General features: G+C 44.4%; 2 protein-coding genes across 2 annotated transcripts in view; one reads left to right on the top strand and one right to left on the bottom strand.

The window, feature by feature from the left end:
- The window catches only part of MRTFB (myocardin related transcription factor B), a 181,539-nt gene that overhangs the window by 108,361 nt on the left and 55,943 nt on the right, over nt 1-17,235 (top strand). The gene's annotated exons all lie outside the window — the stretch shown is intronic.
- LOC308359345 (uncharacterized protein) overlaps nt 14,253-17,235 on the bottom strand; it is a 92,947-nt gene continuing 89,964 nt past the window's right edge. The window contains exon 5 of the transcript XR_013968427.1: nt 14,253-14,501. The gene's annotated coding sequence lies outside the window, so the exon portion shown is untranslated. The remainder of the gene's footprint in view (nt 14,502-17,235) is intronic.

Genomic DNA, 17,235 nt, shown 5'->3' with positions numbered 1-17,235 from the left:
TCTAAAATCACTGACTATTGGGCATGGATGGAGGACTTCTTTAGAATTTTGAACAATTAAGTTTACCTATTGCAGCTTCTCCTGCTTTAATTTATTTACTTAATCGTGCAAAAAGTATTTATTGAGAACTAGTCTTCCAGGCACTCTGGTAGATGTCTGTTATAAAAAAGTGAACAAAACGTAGCCCTCATGGAAGCACATTCCAGCTACTGCTCTTACAACCTCGCATGGCTGTTCTGGGAACCCTTTTGCAAAGGTGCATACTTTGAACCATTTCAAAAAAAAAAAAAAGCTTCTTTTTGGCAGGAGCTACGGGTGGACATATATTTTCTGGGTCTACAAACAGGCTTGTCTCCGCATTTGCCTGGCGTTGCCATCCCTAGAGATTTCCTCCCAGCAGCGTCCCTCATGTTCAGGGGGGACAGCAGTCCGTGGCGGGCAGGGGGGGTGCCCGTGGCCGAAAGCCCACGTGAGATCAAACTTGGGCTGGCCGCCGGTTGAGTCGGCTCTGAAACAGAAGCTCCTCTTGCTGTCTCTGCCTTCAGTACCGGGGAGGGAGATTTTTCCCTGGGAACAATCATGGCGATGTTAACTCGGGCAGCCGACTAGTGGCACAAAGGGAAACTGCCGCTCGGGTCCGGACTGGTGACGGCAGAAAGCCGCAATTGCAGTACGTTTCCCTGTTACAAAGAGCACTGGCTCTGCCAGGAGGAGCCGGACGCCACAAAAGAACTTGGGGAGTTCCGCGCCCCGGTCGTTAGGCAGTGCCGCCGGTGGCTTGTTTATGCAGCGCGGTCCCTCCGCGGGGAGAAGACCCGCTTCCTTCGGATGCCCTAGACTGTGCCGTTTGTGTAGCGGGAGAACTTACTGAGTAATGAATGTGCTCGTCTGGCTGATAGAAAGTATTTCCACAGCCTGCGGGTGTGTTTATAGAGAGCCGCGAGAGACCACAGGCAGCAATTTGTCTTCTTAGGTATCAGCAAAGTCTTCTCTTTTAACAACTACAGGATTTATTTTTAACTGCTTGACTCAGTGTTTGTCAGATGATTCGGACCATCAAACTGCAGCTGGAAGTACCCAGCGCGCGGGGGAAGCTGGAATGGCAAGGGGAAGGGGGCCGGCTGGGAAAAGGGGTGGGATTTCAGCATCGTGCCTCTGGGGCTCTGCCTCCCAACGTGGGAGAGAGTTTAGGGCTTCCAGCAGCACGAGTGTATTTGCGGGTCAGGCTGGGAACTGAACGGGAATGGCTGCCTTCGGCTGCTTAACGACATAATTGCCCAGCGATCGGGGTCTTGTGAGGAGGAACCCAGGACCCAGGATCCGGGGACCGGGGACCAGAGCGTGCTGAGCGCTGGTCTGTGCTGCTCGGCGTATTGCGCTTCGCTCCTGCTGGATGCTGCCCGTCTCCAGAAGCCTCTCACCATGATCGATAGCTCCAAGAAGCAGCAACAGGGCTTCCCAGAGATTTTAACTGCTGGGGATTTCGAGCCATTAAAAGAAAAGGAATGCCTTGAGGGGAGCAACCAGAAAAGTCTCAAGGAAGGTCAGTGTGTCTGTGGACGGGGGCGCAAGCGCCCAATCCGTGTTCCCGTCAGCCAGGCTGAGCGTGTCTGTCTGCTGACCGTGCCGTGTGTCTGCTCTCTCTGTTCGCTCGGGTACCTCACACGTTCTAAGTTCTTTGAAATGAAAGCTTAACGCCGTTCTCGGTGGCTCTTTCTAGCTCGCGGTTCATTAACTGATAGAACTCTAGGGATTTTGCAATAATTAATACAGGAAGAGGACTTAGGAGGCCAGTCCTCGTTTCAGGGAAACCTTTCAGGTTCATTTCGTATATTCTCTCGTTCTTTCCATTTTTTTTGCCCCCACTCCCACCCCCAGGAGAGGCCACTTCCTTTTCAGTAGCATTCAGGGCGCTGTTTGCTTTAGGTTTACAAATGCATGATTCCGGGAAAATTAATTTTTTTCCCAATTGACATGTTTACGGGGTTTATTGTTTAAAACCAGGAAGGTAGCTAGTGCTTTCTTAATGATATCTTTAAATGGTTGGTTTAATTGGTCGTAATGCACATTGCATCGTTTTGTTTTGTTTTGCTTTTAAAGACACATTGCTTGGTTTTGTGGTCTTTTAACAAGGCAAAAAATAAGCTTAAGGATACTGTCCATTATTTTCGGTGGCCACTGCACAGTACCTCCCTGACTGATTCGAGAAAATGGCCAAAGGTACGAGCTGTGCTGTCCCCTGTCGTGGCATATACTGAAGAGTGGTCAGACCAGTTCATGTGCTTTACTGGAGCAGCTGGAGATCAAGGGCTGTGGTTTCAGAAATTCGGGATCTACAGAGATTAAGTTTTTCCTGAATTTGAGATAATGAAGGTCACCCCTCTCAATGCATGGTTACTTTGGAATTTGATTTTCTAGGGCTCCTTGGGAGGAAAACAAAAGCCCACAGTAATATTTTATCTGCATTCGGCTCCTGCCATCAGCCACCCCTCACCTCTCCACTCGCCCTTGCTCATCTTGGAGACCCAGAGAGCACATCTGGACTTACCTGCCCCAGTGGCAGCTTAAGCTTCTTCCAAAAGGATATTGCTCCCTGGTTTTTTTTTTTTTTTTTTTTTTTTTTTTTGCTCATTCAGACTATGAGAATGTGATGATAGAGATTGTTACAGATTTGAAAGATAAGAAGAAGAAACAATAGTTGGACTTTTTAGAGTTGAACTACTTCTGGGTATGGGCAGAGAAAACATCCAGGTCCAAACAAACGACACAATTAAGTATAAATAGCTGTTGCCAGGAAGCAAACAATGGGGTCGCCTCTCCTTGCTCACAGCAAGCCTTCCTGCGGATTCGTGGAGAATCAATACCAGTGGAGTTTTTAGGACACGTTCTGGAGAGTCCCTGAGGGAGGTTGAAGTTTTTAAATCATTAACTTAAAAAAAAAAAAAACAAAGAGTTAATTATGTAAGCATCATTTAAGTCATGGCCAGGTGTTAAGCTCCCGTTCGTACCTTACATTTGAAGCAGGGAAAGAAACAGAGTCATCACAAGCGTAGAGTAGGATAAGGAGCAAGGATTAAAAATAGGGAAGCAGGCTAGAAGCATGAACAGCAAGCACAGCAGAGCAGAGCTGACGTGGTTACGTAACGTATGGGTTGTTTCCCTAACCATTGCGACCGTGCCTCCCATTTATGCTTGTGTGATAGCGGAGTGGCCAAAGGGCCCGAGCGTGGGCTCTCAAGTGAGAGGTGCTGAGGATCGGGTCCCAGTCGCGCCATTCTGGAGCCCCGTGACCCTGGACAGGTTCACTGTTCCGAGCCTTAATCTCCTCATTTGTGCGACAAGAAGCAACATGTACCTCACACTGTTTTTATGAGGTGCCCGATTTGATGCCACTTTGTCATCCCTCTGCTTGTCTTTTTTCAGCCCTTTGTTATTTTTCCTTCTACTTAAATTTTCATTTTTAAAATTCCCTATAAATTTACAGCTATAGAGAAATATTTTGTATGTTACTGTCATGTAAATTCATATAAAATCATATAAATTCATACGTAGGGGCACCTGGGTGGCTCAGTTGGTTAAGCTTCTGCCTTTGGCTCAGGCCATCATCTCAGGGTCCTGGGATCAAGCCCTGCGTTGGGCTCCCTGCTCAGTGGGGAGTCTGCTCCTCCCTCTGTGCCCCCCCATGCTCACTCGCTCTCTTTCTCAAATAAATACAATCTTTAAATAGATAAATTCATACATATAAAGAGGTAAGGGAAGAGAACTTTCATATTTTAAAACACTCCACAGAAATGGTTAAGTGAAATCACTCTTACTCACGACAGTTGCACTGACCACAGTTTTGCTTTATGTACCTCCACAGATTGTATTTCTACCCATTTTCCGCTAGAGATAGGGCCGAGGGAAAAAACAAACAAAAACCCCGTAGATATCAAGGATGATCTGTTACTTCCCCATTAGTGATGCTGAAAGAGAGATTAGACCTGGGTTCAATTAGAACAGAAAAAAATCAGAGAAATTTTGCAGAAAGCACTTTTTTTTTATTTGGAGTGGCATAAAAATAAGGTGATTCCTGTGCAAGATGGAACTCCTATAATTGTGTCACCGTCACTGCCTGCCGACAAGTTGCAGTGGTCAGCGTAGCAGACTTGTAGAACACAACACTGGGATTGGGGACAGTCCTCAGTGACACTTCATCTGTTTTTAGGCCATGGACCAAACATGGACCGTTTGTTGTATTAATCCATGAAAGTTGATTGATATGGCAGCGGTTGTGGAAACACCTAAACATGCTAGAGTCTAATTAGATCCTGTACTATTTGTCAGAAGAGACAAATGTACTAGTGATTATTAGTGTCCAATGGTTGATGCCTCATGTGTTAAGGGACGCCAAAAATATTCATTATATTTCACATCAGTAGTGTTTAGTCCTCCACTCCTTTTTGGCAACATTGGTTTTGGTTTGGGTTTGTTTGAAAGAAGAGCCTGTGCGATTTTTTTTTTTTTTAATATCAAGAACGCAGGTTTCCAGGTAGTGAAGGAAGGCTAAATTTTGGTCCATTTCGTTCTAACCACATGGGCACAGCTTGGTCTCTCTGGTGTTTCTGATGTGTGTCTACTGTCAGGCTTGGCAGTCCAGCCCGCTGCTCAAGAAGGTGCTCTGTTTCTAACTTATATTGGGATATTTCAGAATTCCTGTTACTGTTGACAGTGCTAGTTAGCCAGAATTATTATTAGGGAGAAAGCAGACTTCTATTAGCAAATAATCGTGGGCTTCAGAAGTCTCTGTGGCACCTCAACAAGAAGATTTAGTAATACCTATCGAAAATTTAAGAAGAAAATGTTCCAAGTGTGAACAGCCTCTGAATAGTTGTCATCCCATAACAAAGCCTGTTACCTCACAGTTTCATTAATGCTTGTATAAACTTTCTGATAAATACCAATCCATGTGTGTAGTGGGAGAATTTAATTATTAGCTGCTTTGGGTGAAGATAGCAATAAATACCATGAATTCTTGGGGCGCCTGGGTGGCTCAGTTGTTGAGCGTCTGCCTTCGGCTCAGGTCATGATCTCAGAGTCCTGGGATCGAGCTCCAAATTGGGCTCCCTGCTCAGCGGGAAGCCTGCTTCCCCCCTCTCCCACTCCCCCTGCTTGTGTTCCCTCTCTCGCTGTCTGTCTCGCTCACTGTCAAATAAACAAATACAATCTTTTAAGTAAAAAAATAAATATCATGAATTCTCCTGATCAAATTCAAGATAGAGAATTCTCCTTAGACTAGTTTACTTTGTCAAAGCAGCAATACGGAATCTTAACTTTTGACTTGTCCACAATAGAAAGTGAACATTTTCTAATTGCATTCAACACGGATGAGATCCAAATTTAATTTCTGGGTCTAAAACTAGAGATGGATATTAGAGATCATTGACTTGACAACCAAAGAATTAACAATTTACAAAATTTGAGGGCTAATCTCATAAACTGAGGTGATTTAATTCAGATAAGTGGTTTAATATGAGTTATTATTAAGATAATGAATTATAACACCAGTGCTACCAGGTAGTTATAATTAAAGAGGAAAATGGTTGTTCACTTTAAAGAAGTGTCTTACAGTGAGAATAAAAACCCTAGAAAGAAAACTGGGCTGTGTATTATTTTACTTTGACTAACACTTACTGCTCTAACCACAGCCCCAGAACTCAGTGTTTTAACCAGAGGGCATCTCTTGCTCAGCACACAGCCCAAAGCGAATTAGACTGCTACCCTAGTCAGCTGTTCTCTGAGAAGTGACTTGGGGAATCTGGGCTTTTCATTGTGCTGCTCAGCCCATGGGTGTGGGAATGGGAGGAAGAGTTACAGAATTGGGGGCCACATTCCCACTTCTGTCTCCGGCTGGTAAATAACACTTGAGATAAAGTATGTGACAGTGTGTGGTAGCCTGCATAGTAAACAGTGGAGTAGATGAACGTGGTGTGCTGGGTCATGGCTGTAGTAGGCCTTTTTAAGAAAAAGGTGCACATTTTTCCAAAGTCTTCTGAGCCAACCAGCCTGGGGAAAAACAGATTAAACAAATACCTTTACCAAACCACCCAAACTTTTCTACATTTTGGAAATTATCTCATACATACTCCCTGCACTGTCCATTAGCCACATATGGCTGTTTAAAATAATTAAAATGAAATAAGATTTTTAAAATTCAGCTCCGTCATCACATTAGGCACACGTGGTTCGTGCCTGCCATGCCGAACAGTACAGATTATAAAACACTTCGTCAGTGTGGAAAGTTCCGTGAAAGACAGTGCTGCCGTCCCCTTCCCCCTCCACGCCTCTGCCCACCACGTTCCTCTCACCCCAGCTTTGCAGGTTCAAAGTCGCCGAAAACTCAGTCCCGGTGCCATTTCCTGAAGAACGTCGCTGGACGCTATCACCTGAAAACACTTTCTTCCCCCGGGCGTGTTCTGAGTAACTCCGTCGGCATCTCTTCTTCACCTTTTACCCTCTGCCGCGGTGACACGCATACATGTATTGTCTTCACTCTTACACTGCAATGATTTGGGGGATGGAATCCTTGTGTGGATCATTTTTGTATCTCACCCCCAGTGTCCTGCATGTCATGGACACATTAATATTATGCAACAGGTATTTAAAGAGTATTATCTGCCTCTCTGCCTTCTTGAACTGTGTAATCTGAACTCCTCCCTTCAGATATAACTTATAATTCAGTTATGAACTCATAACCCCCTGTGGGATGCATTGGTGCCTTAAGGCACTGTCAAGGTGTGTGAAATCACTCATCCGCGCACAGAATGATCCCTAGATCATTACGAGATGACTAGCACTGTTATTTGTGGTTTGGTTTTTGCCAAAACCTGGCAGTTCTCCCTTTTCCGATATGCTGCTTCTACGCTTCTGTGAAGTAAGCAACAAAGTAACAAAATGGAGTAGTGAGATCGTGATTGTGCTGTCCGCTCAACCAAAATACATTTATTGAGCTGTGGTGGGAGAAAGGGACAAATGGGCAGTTGAAATAGAGCTACAAAGCCTTCTCTGAGCAAAAACCACTTGAGTTTTGCAACATCTCATTTGATTCCTCTGGGAATTTTTTCTTTCTTCGTGTTCTATCAGTGTTCTACAAAATTGAAAGTGTCGTATGGTGAGGTGTCACCAAATTACCATTTTTAAAAACTAAATCGGAAGCGTATGATATGGTCCTTATAACAAATTAAAATAACGTGTAGGTATGAAGGAAAAGTAAACGATTCCTCTTCCTAGGCATGATTCAGTGTTTAAAAAAAAAAAAGGGTCTCATCTCTTTTTGAGATGAAGTTATATAATTTAATTTTTTTATTAGAAATAATTTCATTGTGCAGAAATTTGAGTACTCAGCGTCATGCCAACATACAGGGAGTTCATAGCCTAAAAAAATGAGCAACTAAACGATAACATAGGAGGTCAAACTTGCACACACGTAACAGAGAGCACAGGAGAAACCCATGTGGGCTTTGGTCCAAATGAGAGGGTGACACCCATGCAGGCCAGCCCTCTGTCATGTGCTGTAGACCTGCTCAGCCCTCTACGTCCCTGATGGCTCCAGTGGGCCTCGTTTTCCCAGGAAACAGACTCCTCCAGTTTAAGGGCACCTCTGTCTACCCGTTGGCTCCCGCTGGGAACCTCAGTGGGACTGATCCCTGATCTCTGCCTCATAACCTGCCACCAGGTCCTGCCACCAGATCTGTCAGCGCGACCTCAGAAATCTTTCTCTCACCCACAGCATTGTTTCACCACGGCCATCACCCTTGCCTCCATCCCCTTCCTCAAGTACGGTCTTTACGGGGGTCTTCACTCAAGCGGACGGACATAGAGCTGCCTCCCAGTCTCGCCCCACCCACTCAGACCCCTCCAGGAGGGAGGCCGGGCCCCTTTGTCCAGAAGCAGGTCACACTTCTGTCCCTCCATCGCTCTCCTCTCCCAGCATGCCTCTCCCTCCCCACCCCACACTAGTCCATTGGCCTGACGGGCTGCACCTCGTGCCTTCCTCTGCACGGTCATGTGCAGTCACTGTGACACGAGGACACACACAGGTCAGCCCACTTCTCTGTTCTCTCTTGTGTTGGTGAGCAGATTGCTGTGTGCGTGTGTGTACGCGGGTAACTAGGTAGATGCATGCACGTGTATGTGTGTGTGTGTGTGTGTGTGTGTGTGTGTGTGTGTATCAGTCCCATTCCTGAATCCACACAGTGGGCAAAAAGGCCAAGCTATCAAGTCAGGATCAGGAACCTCAAAAAAGTAGCACTTGCTAATTGGAAGTAAATAATATTTCACAGCTTTCCTGTTTCATTGTCATTTATCCTTTTACTCAGAGAGGCTGCCTTGGGCATTTACGTTAAGACATTTCAGAGTCTTTTATGCCACATACATCTTCCCATCATAGAAGAATTAGGAAGGAGTTTTACCAGTCAGCACCTTTACCTAGAGCTACACACTGAAATTCTGATGCGGCAGTGGAATATAGAATTTCTGATTGCCCCCAAAATAAGAAAAATAGTATCTTCTCTCAGAACCATAGACGCTAACAAATCTAGAAGTTTGGGTGCAGAGCCAGCATCGTCCTACAGATTAGAAATCAATTGTCTCAAAGAAACAAATCAAATATTGTTTTAACCTCTTCACATTGCTGGTGATGAAGCAGTTAAGTGGTTGATTTTGCTTTTGAAGTGCCTGTTATTTGTGTTACACTTGCTTTTATGCCACTGTGTACTTTATTTCCATCACTTTTTAACCAAACGAGATGTTTAAAATGCATATATGTATAATATCCTTCTGTACGTCTGCCACAGACTAATGTCATCCCTGCCGATCTGTGTCAGGCCCCTGGCTTGACATCACGTTGTCACACCACGAGAAGCATACTTTAAATTCATTCCAACTTTTGACAAAAAGGAGAAGGGAATTTGTGTGAAGGTATGATCAGTTTAAAGAAACATGCCCCATTTTTAGCAGTCTGTTTCCATGGTAACAGAAGCAGCAGCCAACCATGGAGTTATCAAAGTGCCTGTAAATTTCCAAGGCTGAGCGTTGGAAACATTGTTTTCCTGACCTCATGCTGCAGATTAATTCAGGAAAGCTATAGTGTGTGAGCTCGGACCGTTAACATTCTCATTTTGACTTCATTTTTAATTCCTAATAGAGGGTAAATGGTGCCTTTTAGACTGTGACCTCCTTGCCAGCAAGTGTAGAATTCCAGAATCTATACCCCCTGCCTCTTCGCACGTCCCCCAGCCCGGTGGACTTCCTAAGGATACAGTAGGCTTTCTGACATTGGAAAGAAAGGTAGTATTTCCTATGTGGTCTAAGCCCTAACTTTTTGAAATGCTATTTTGCATAGTTTTTTTTAGTTTACTTGATGCTGTCTCCCTTTCTTAAGTGGAAAACAATCATAATATGAAAACTCCCACTCAAAATGCTGTTTGCTCTTCGGCCCGTCCGAGGTGTGGATTTCTGGGCACACAGTGTGGCTCTGCTTCCGCTCCAGAAGGGAAGTGCTGGTGAAGGAAGCTCGCTTCATCAGCGCAGAGAGTGTGGCTCTCACGAGACAAACCGCCATTTTATTTTGGGGCCTCTTTGTGTTCTATTTTGTGGAATCACTTAAAGAAGAACCTTATTTTTGAACTGGCAGATTTGACCCCTGAAAATATCACCAGAAGTCTGTGACCTTTGGTTGCTACTCTTTATCGTTTGTGAGAGTACTTAAGTGCTTTCTCCCTTCTTTAATGCATCATGAATTTTACATTAATTGTGAGTGGAGACAAAAACAAATTAGCGTCTGCCAGTTTTTCATGGTTTCCTTTACTCCCTTGCCCTTCACCTTCCCCTACTAATCTTCTTATACCCTTTAAAGCAACATAATTGGACTTATGTCTTGTGTTCTACCACCAATATTGACTCAAAAATACCCTAAGCGCCAAGTTCCTGCAACAAAGTGAAACAGTCTTGGTTCTGCCCATGATAAGCACTTGCCCACAGGAAATTCTTCCATTGACTTATTCTTAAATTTGACACGATATTCTCTTTCTTAGAAAATATAACTCCAGGGCACCTGGGTGGCTCAGTTGGTTAAGCAACTGCCTTCAGCTCAGGTCGTGATCCCAGAGTCCCAGGATCGAGTCCCGCATCGGGCTCCCAGCTCCATGGGGTCTGCTTCTCCCTCTGACCTTCTCCCCTCTCGTGCTCTTTCTTACTCTTTCTCAAATAAATAAATAAAATCTTACCAAAAAAATAACTCTGTTATATACTGTAAGTATAGTACACAAAATTAAAACATGTTTATTAAAGGTTCTATATTATGAGCATTGTAGAAGGTGTTAGAATATAGAGATATCCTCTAGAAGGGGAAATAGAGGCCAAAACAACTCCAACAAAACCTAGAATTTACCGTGACAGGGAATATAAAACGTGGCTGTTGCTATAGTTATCACACCACAGAAAGATGACGTCACCATTAGTGGTCCATGAAATTATGGTGGTGGAGGGCTAGCGAGGGGTGAGCGAGAAATGGGAAATTTGATTATTGAGTTACTAGTTTCGTTTCTTTTCTTTTTTAAAATTTATTTACTGGAGGGAGCGAGACCGAGATAGAGAGGACAGGAGGAGCAGGGCGTAACAGGCTACCCACTGAGCAGGGAGCCCGATGCGGGACTCAATCCCAGGACTCCAGGATCATGACCTGAGCTGAAGGCATTCGCTTAACCAACTGAGCCACCCAGGCACTGAAGTTACTAATTTCTTAAAGTCTGTTTTTCTGCCTTTTTTTTTTTTTGAGGTAACATTGGTGTAACCTCAACTTAGCCATTTTAAAGTGAATAATTCAGAAGCATTCAGTATATTCACTGTGTTGCTCAAACACACCTCTAGTTCCAGAACATTTTCATCACCCCCCAAAAAAACCCTATGTCTGGTAAGCAGTGCCTCCCATGCCCCCCACCCCCACCCCGTCCATCCCCACTTCCTGCTTGACACCCGTCTGAACTCTGTCTCTGCATTTCCCAATTCCGGATATTTCACATACATGGAACCATCTATCATGTGGCCTTTGTGTCTGTGTCCTCCACGGAGGATAATGTTCTCCAGGCTCATCCGTGTCATGGCAGGTGTCAAAGCCGCATTCCTTTTTATGGCTGAATAACATTCCATCGTGTGGACAGGCCACAGCGTTTACCGTTCATTCATTGCAGACACTTGGACTGTTCCCTGCTCTGCGTGTGCACGTGTGTGTGAGTGTGTGTGAGTGTGAGTGTGTGAGGATGAGTCCCCGTTTTCCGTTCTTTCCAGTTCACCTAGAAGTGGAATTTCCAGGCTGCGACTCTTCTTCCCTAAGACTTTGTATAATGAGCTTTAGGAAGAACTGCCAAATGTTCTAATTTTGTATCCTGTGGTCTTTTCTCTGATCAAAATGATAAAGTTCAGAGCCAGTGAGTGACTTGCCAGTTTCCTGACTGACTTCTGTCCCCCAAGCTGTTGCCATTATTAGTGGGAGCATTTCAGTAACAAACAACTGCGTTTCCCTTTCCAACTTGCTCTTCACAGTCGAACCTCCTTCTTCGCTGGCCTCAAACTAACTTTTCCTTCATTCCTCTCACTTTCAGCAAGTCGCCTTCTCTCCTCCTCCTCTGAGAAAATAACAGCCGTCATTGGGAAATCCCTGGACATCCCAGACCAAATCTAGATCCCCAGCCTTACCCAATCCTCTTTATCCTCCTCTTGTCCTAGAGGAAGTATCTCTCCACAAAAGCGGTCTTTGTGTTCCCCGGAATCCCTTCAGGGGACCTGCGGCCTGTTCCTCTCCTGTGCGTTCTCATTCAAGTCATTCATTCCCGTCCTCCCCCTCCCCGGTCCTGTCTCTTGATCTCCGTCAGTTATGAACTGGCTCGGGTGTATTCCAGCTTGAAATTCCACGCGGCTGAAGCTTCTCCCCTTCTCTCCTACCCTTCAGAGCAACATCTTGAAAACATTGCTTCCAGTCACTTCATTCACACGCATGCCCCTGCTTTATTCCGTAACCTCCTCCGGCCTGCCTTCCGTCCGCCACTCCAAGCAGTAGCTCCTCGTGCGCTGAAACCGCGGTTGGTCATGACCCCCTGCTGGAAACACTTCTACACACGCTCTCCAGGCTCTTCTTCTTCATAGACCACGTCCTCCGCCCTCCTCTGCTGGATCTGCATGCCCTAGCTCACCCACAGTGGCCTTGTCCTCCTTAACTTTCCTGGGAGCTGAATCTCAGGCTTCTTTTGCCTTATCTTTTCTATATTTTCTACCTCAGCGAACACTCGTGGCTTCAAATGCCACTTAAGTGACGACTTTCAAATTTCAGTCTCCTGCCAAGACTTCCCTTCTGAAATCTGGACCCACAGAGCCAAATGTCAGTTTGACCGCTCTGCCTCCAGTTCACACATGGCCAGGACTGAGCTCCCGAATGGCCAGCTTGGGCTCTTCATCTCGGTAAATGGCCTACTCAGGTGCTTAAGCCAGAAACCCAGGCGTCATCTTCCTTGTCTCTTCCTTCTGGAAGCACAACATCCAGTCTCTTACCACGTACTGTTGATTTTAGTCTAAATATATCTTAAATCTGTCTGTTACATCTCTCAGCTGTGTTGAAGGGGGGAAAATGAGATGTCTTGTGCTGAAGGTTTCTACCCAGGAACATCAGAAAAATTCTACCAAGTTTATAAATAAATAGGAGGTTTGCAAGGGACAGCTTGAGCGGGGCTTCTGACAACCACCATAAATATCTCCCCAGTCAGTCAAAAACCTGCCCCATCACGCTCACTCATGCTTTTGATATCTTTTGGTCCCTCGCTGCTGATTAATTATATCAAATTTCACCATTATTTTGGCACAATATTTGCCATTATTCTTGGGTGAGTAGAACTGATCTTTGTTTTTGAATTTAAATAAAGTTACCTTAAAACATGATGATGTACGTTGTGGGGGAAGGATGGACAGAAGGGCACTCCCTTACCTCGTAAGTGGGAATGTAGATTGCTCAAACCATTTGGATTGCAAAGTGCCCCTATCAGAAATTTAAATGCATGTCCCATTATCATACATTTTATGTATATAGTCATCATCATCATCGTGGGAAGGATACCCAAAAATGAATGAGGACAATCAGTACAGCATGGTTGATAATAGCAGAAACTCTGAAAACTTCCGTACATATGGTGATACATCCATATGTATACATGTACATTCATACAGCCAGTAAGAAGAATGAGCTAGATATTGTGGGGCTTTTTTTCAAACAAATCACCAACCTACATGAATAGTATGCTCCTACCCTGTGTATCTCCTTTGCATATTTTATAAGCTGGAATATTCACAAAATACCCTCTGGGGCCATAAAAGTTTCACAGTGGTTACCTTCGCAGAGAAGGCTGAGAGTTGCGGAACGGGATGGACTGACTTTCACTTTTCTTCTGAATGCCTTTTTTATGTGTGTGTGTCACTTATCTCAATAAATAAATAGAAATTCTCATAAAACGTGGATTTTTAATAAAGGTATTGGTGGTGTGGTGGTGTATTTCTGAGTCCTAGGCCCAGAAAGAAACCCGTCAGCAAGTGGCTGTTACCCTCTGACTACAGAAACCCATCCACAGCAAAGAGCTATAAGCATGTGAATCTTTATGGAATTAAATTCTTTTAGTCCTGCTGATAGTGGAGGAGGGCTGCGTGTATGGGGGCTGGGGTGTATGCAGGAAATCTGTACTTCCCTCTCCGTTTTGCTATAAACCTAAAACTGATTTAAGAAGTAATAATAAAGTCTTCAAAAACATCCTTACGGTTTTATATTTGAAAAAAAAAAGCAGTGGCTACTTTTACCAAGTTACCTGAAGCAATAGTGGTCACAGTAACAGTGTTAATCACCACCACCACCTCTTTAAACATCCATTTTTAAGGAAAAGGAAAAGTGTATCAGTCATTTGCTCTCTGAATATAGATTTTTTCAAGACTTCAAATTTTTGGCCTTCCCTGGACTAAGCAGGTGGAGGTGTCGATTTCCCTGCTCAACCGCTGCTCTAATAACACCCTGTGACCCGGACTGGACGGGGCCCTCAGACTTCATTGTCCTATGATACTACCTGGGGCCCGTTACTCCCTCCCGTACCTGTTTGAAAGATAATATGACGGTAACATTGTCTTGTATTTATAGGATCAGGCCCCTGATTTAATGCAGTTTAAACAATATGTAATCCATTTTTGCCAAGTCCAATCACTTTATTCTCTTTATTCAAACATCTGTTTGAAAAAAAAATTAAATTTAAAAACAGAAACCAGGGCCTGTTTTTTTACCTAGTACTGCCTTTGGAGTCAAGACAGAATCAATAAGAGTGTTCTTTGGTTTCCCATCGTTGCTGTTGCCCCTGGTTTCCCCGGCCTTCACTTGACTGCTCAGATCTTGGCCTTTTTTTTCAGCCCTCATGATTCTGCAGTCTTTTCTGCCCGGTGTCCTGCAATTAAATAACATACATTGAGTCCTCTTAACTTTCAGACAGCTGCTCATCTCCCCTCCCCTTCTTAGCCTACCCTCCTTCATACCCCATAACTGAAACCAGCTATTTATAAAGAATTTCCAAGACCATGGCTGACTGCCACACCGCTTCCCAGAAAGGGTCATTTCTGCCTTGTTTTTATAGTATACAGTCCTCAGATGTCCCTTTGCAAAGCTCGTGCCCAAAACTGTGCTTTGCTTTGGCTTGTTCAACTTGTTCTAAACTGTCGTCTGTTATTAAAATGCTGCATAACGTGGGTCTTTTTTTCCCTTTAGAGTGAAAAAGCACTTTAATTATGTCATATTATAGAAACATTTCAAGTATTGCACATATAGAAACAAAAGAGAAAGGACATATCCCCATGGCTCAAAAAGCAGCTGAGAATCTTTTTTTTTTTTTTTTTTCCATTTTCTAAAATATTTATTTATTTATTTATTTATTTTTTTAATTTTTTTATTTTAATAAACATATAATGTATTTTTATCCCCAGGGGTACAGGTCTGTGAATCGTCTGGTTTACACATTTCACAGCACTCATCATAGCAGCTGAGAATCTTGAAGTGGGGTATAAGTATTATGTGAAAGACATTATTGCATTTTAAGGGTTTTTTTCTGTAGGAAACTAATCCTGAAGTTTTGTTCTAAAGGCAGTTTAGTCCATTTAAGAAGTGGAGGAAAGGAACTAAAAGAAAGTACTGTTTAATGTGTAAACTCTTTGTGATGCTGAATTAGAGGGACATTTCCTCTTTAACATTAGATAATAAGCTACCTTTCATTCTTTGGAATGGTGGTTAAAAATCAGATTTTTGCATTTCTTTTCTGGAAAAAGAACAAGTTGCAAACACTTCTGTTGATCAGTATTGTTTTTATCTGCTGTGGCAAAGAATAACGTGAAGTAGAATTTTCAAAATAAACTGAATTTTGGAACACTGAAAAAAATAAAATTTTTTAAAAAAATTGTGTTTCTGTTTCTTTGTTGAAATATTGAAATGGAAAAATTCAATAATTGATGAAAAAAAGGTCTTTCTTTAAATGAAATGGATATAAAGTAGTCCATGTCCATGGCCTCACACATCTTTGGTAATTTCAAAAGATGCTGGTTTGTGCATGAAGAGATTAGTCTCACCACTTCATGGTCGTACCTTGTATGGCCCACATAAGGACATTCTTCCTTCCAGGAATTAAACTCATTGAGTTTAAACTTACGGACTTACTGGGCCCATGTGTTGGATTATTTCATTTCTACCTTTTTCAAAAGATAAAGACATTCTTTGAAAATGTTCCCATATGAGCAGTTGTAACGCGAAACTCTATTATTATTATGTCCTTTGTTTCCTGAAAGGATGAGCCACTCACTATTTTGAACTATTTTTTCTCCCTCTGAATTCTCTAGATTTACACGTTTTCTTATGCTGCGTGTAGTATTTGCAAAATGGCCATGGAGAACCCTCGATTTTAGTCAGTTTCCTAATAGGGTGGAGGCCGTGGATGAGGTACTGGGATGTAGTTGCCCAGTAGCTCAGTTGATCAGCTCACATCAGCGCCAGGAACAATGCTGTCAGGTTTGGTTTTCAGACACGAGGCTATTGCCTGGGATGGTGGTTTCTCAGGCAGCTGTACGACCACCTGCCGCCGCCACAGGAAAGCACGGCTGGACCAGCGTCTGGGCTCGCGTTTGTGGCCACAGAAATGCAATCTTATCGACACGTGCAGAGTGTGTCAGGTTTTCCAGAGACCAGCCAGCATGACAGTTTCCTCCTTTGTCTTAAGAACGACAACTGTGCAGCAGGCCCGGCGGTGGTCAGCATTGTGGGCCTTCCCTGTCTCCATGGGGACATGAGTCTGTCGCCTGCCGGGGGCCAGGAAGATGGTCTCCAGGCTCAGTTCATACAGGCCCCCGAGAACCCCGAGAAAGCATCTTGATCCCACCACTGCAAACAGCTCCCCGATCGTTAACAGAGTCAAGTCGTCCATCTTGAGGGCCCCGTCCCCCTTCACTGTCCGGGTTGAGCACCGCTGCTTTCTCCCAGCTCCGGTGGTTGGAAGACAGTCACACAGCCTTGTCTTTCCTGGCCTGGACATTCTGCCTTCGGGTGCAGATGCTGCTTGTCATTTCTTAAAGGTGAACTCGTGTGCTGGGTTGATGAGTGGCAAGTCCTAAATGGCAGTCTGATCTTTCCCAGAACTGAGTCTGCCCCTGTATGTACTTTTTATAACCAGTAGTTATTCTCAGGGGAACTTCGATCAGGTTGTGATCGATCAGGTTATCTTTCATAGGGGCCAATACGGTAACTTGTGTTTTTAACCCTGACCCAAAGTGGCAGTGTACCCGAGTCTCTCTGCAGGGCCTGGTGCCCGACACTCAGTGTCACGTGTCCCGCGTGCCCACCTCCTGCCGCAGTGAACACCAGTCAGCCTGGGTCATCGGTCTTCACAGCCTGGCTAGCTCCTTGTGCCTCTGCCTCCTCATCCATTCCTGGTCATGCTGATGGCTTTGCTTTAAAGCACACCTTCCATTCGTAGCTGCTGCTCCTGCTGCCTTCGGCCACACGTCCCAGATGTGCACCTTGCAGCCGGTAGCAGACCTCGAGTGGGTGGGCCCTAGTCCGCGAACGCGCCTGCGGGGGGCTGCCTGCCGCCCCAGCTGCAGTGTGATGATTGTGCATCTTGGGAACGTTCAGTAGGCAATGGG

This window comes from Martes martes (genome assembly GCF_963455335.1).
Source record: "Martes martes genome assembly, chromosome: 18".
Classification (NCBI taxonomy): Eukaryota; Metazoa; Chordata; class Mammalia; order Carnivora; family Mustelidae; genus Martes; species Martes martes.
Note: the sequence above shows the minus strand (reverse complement) of the source record. Positions and strands in the feature narration are given on the sequence as shown.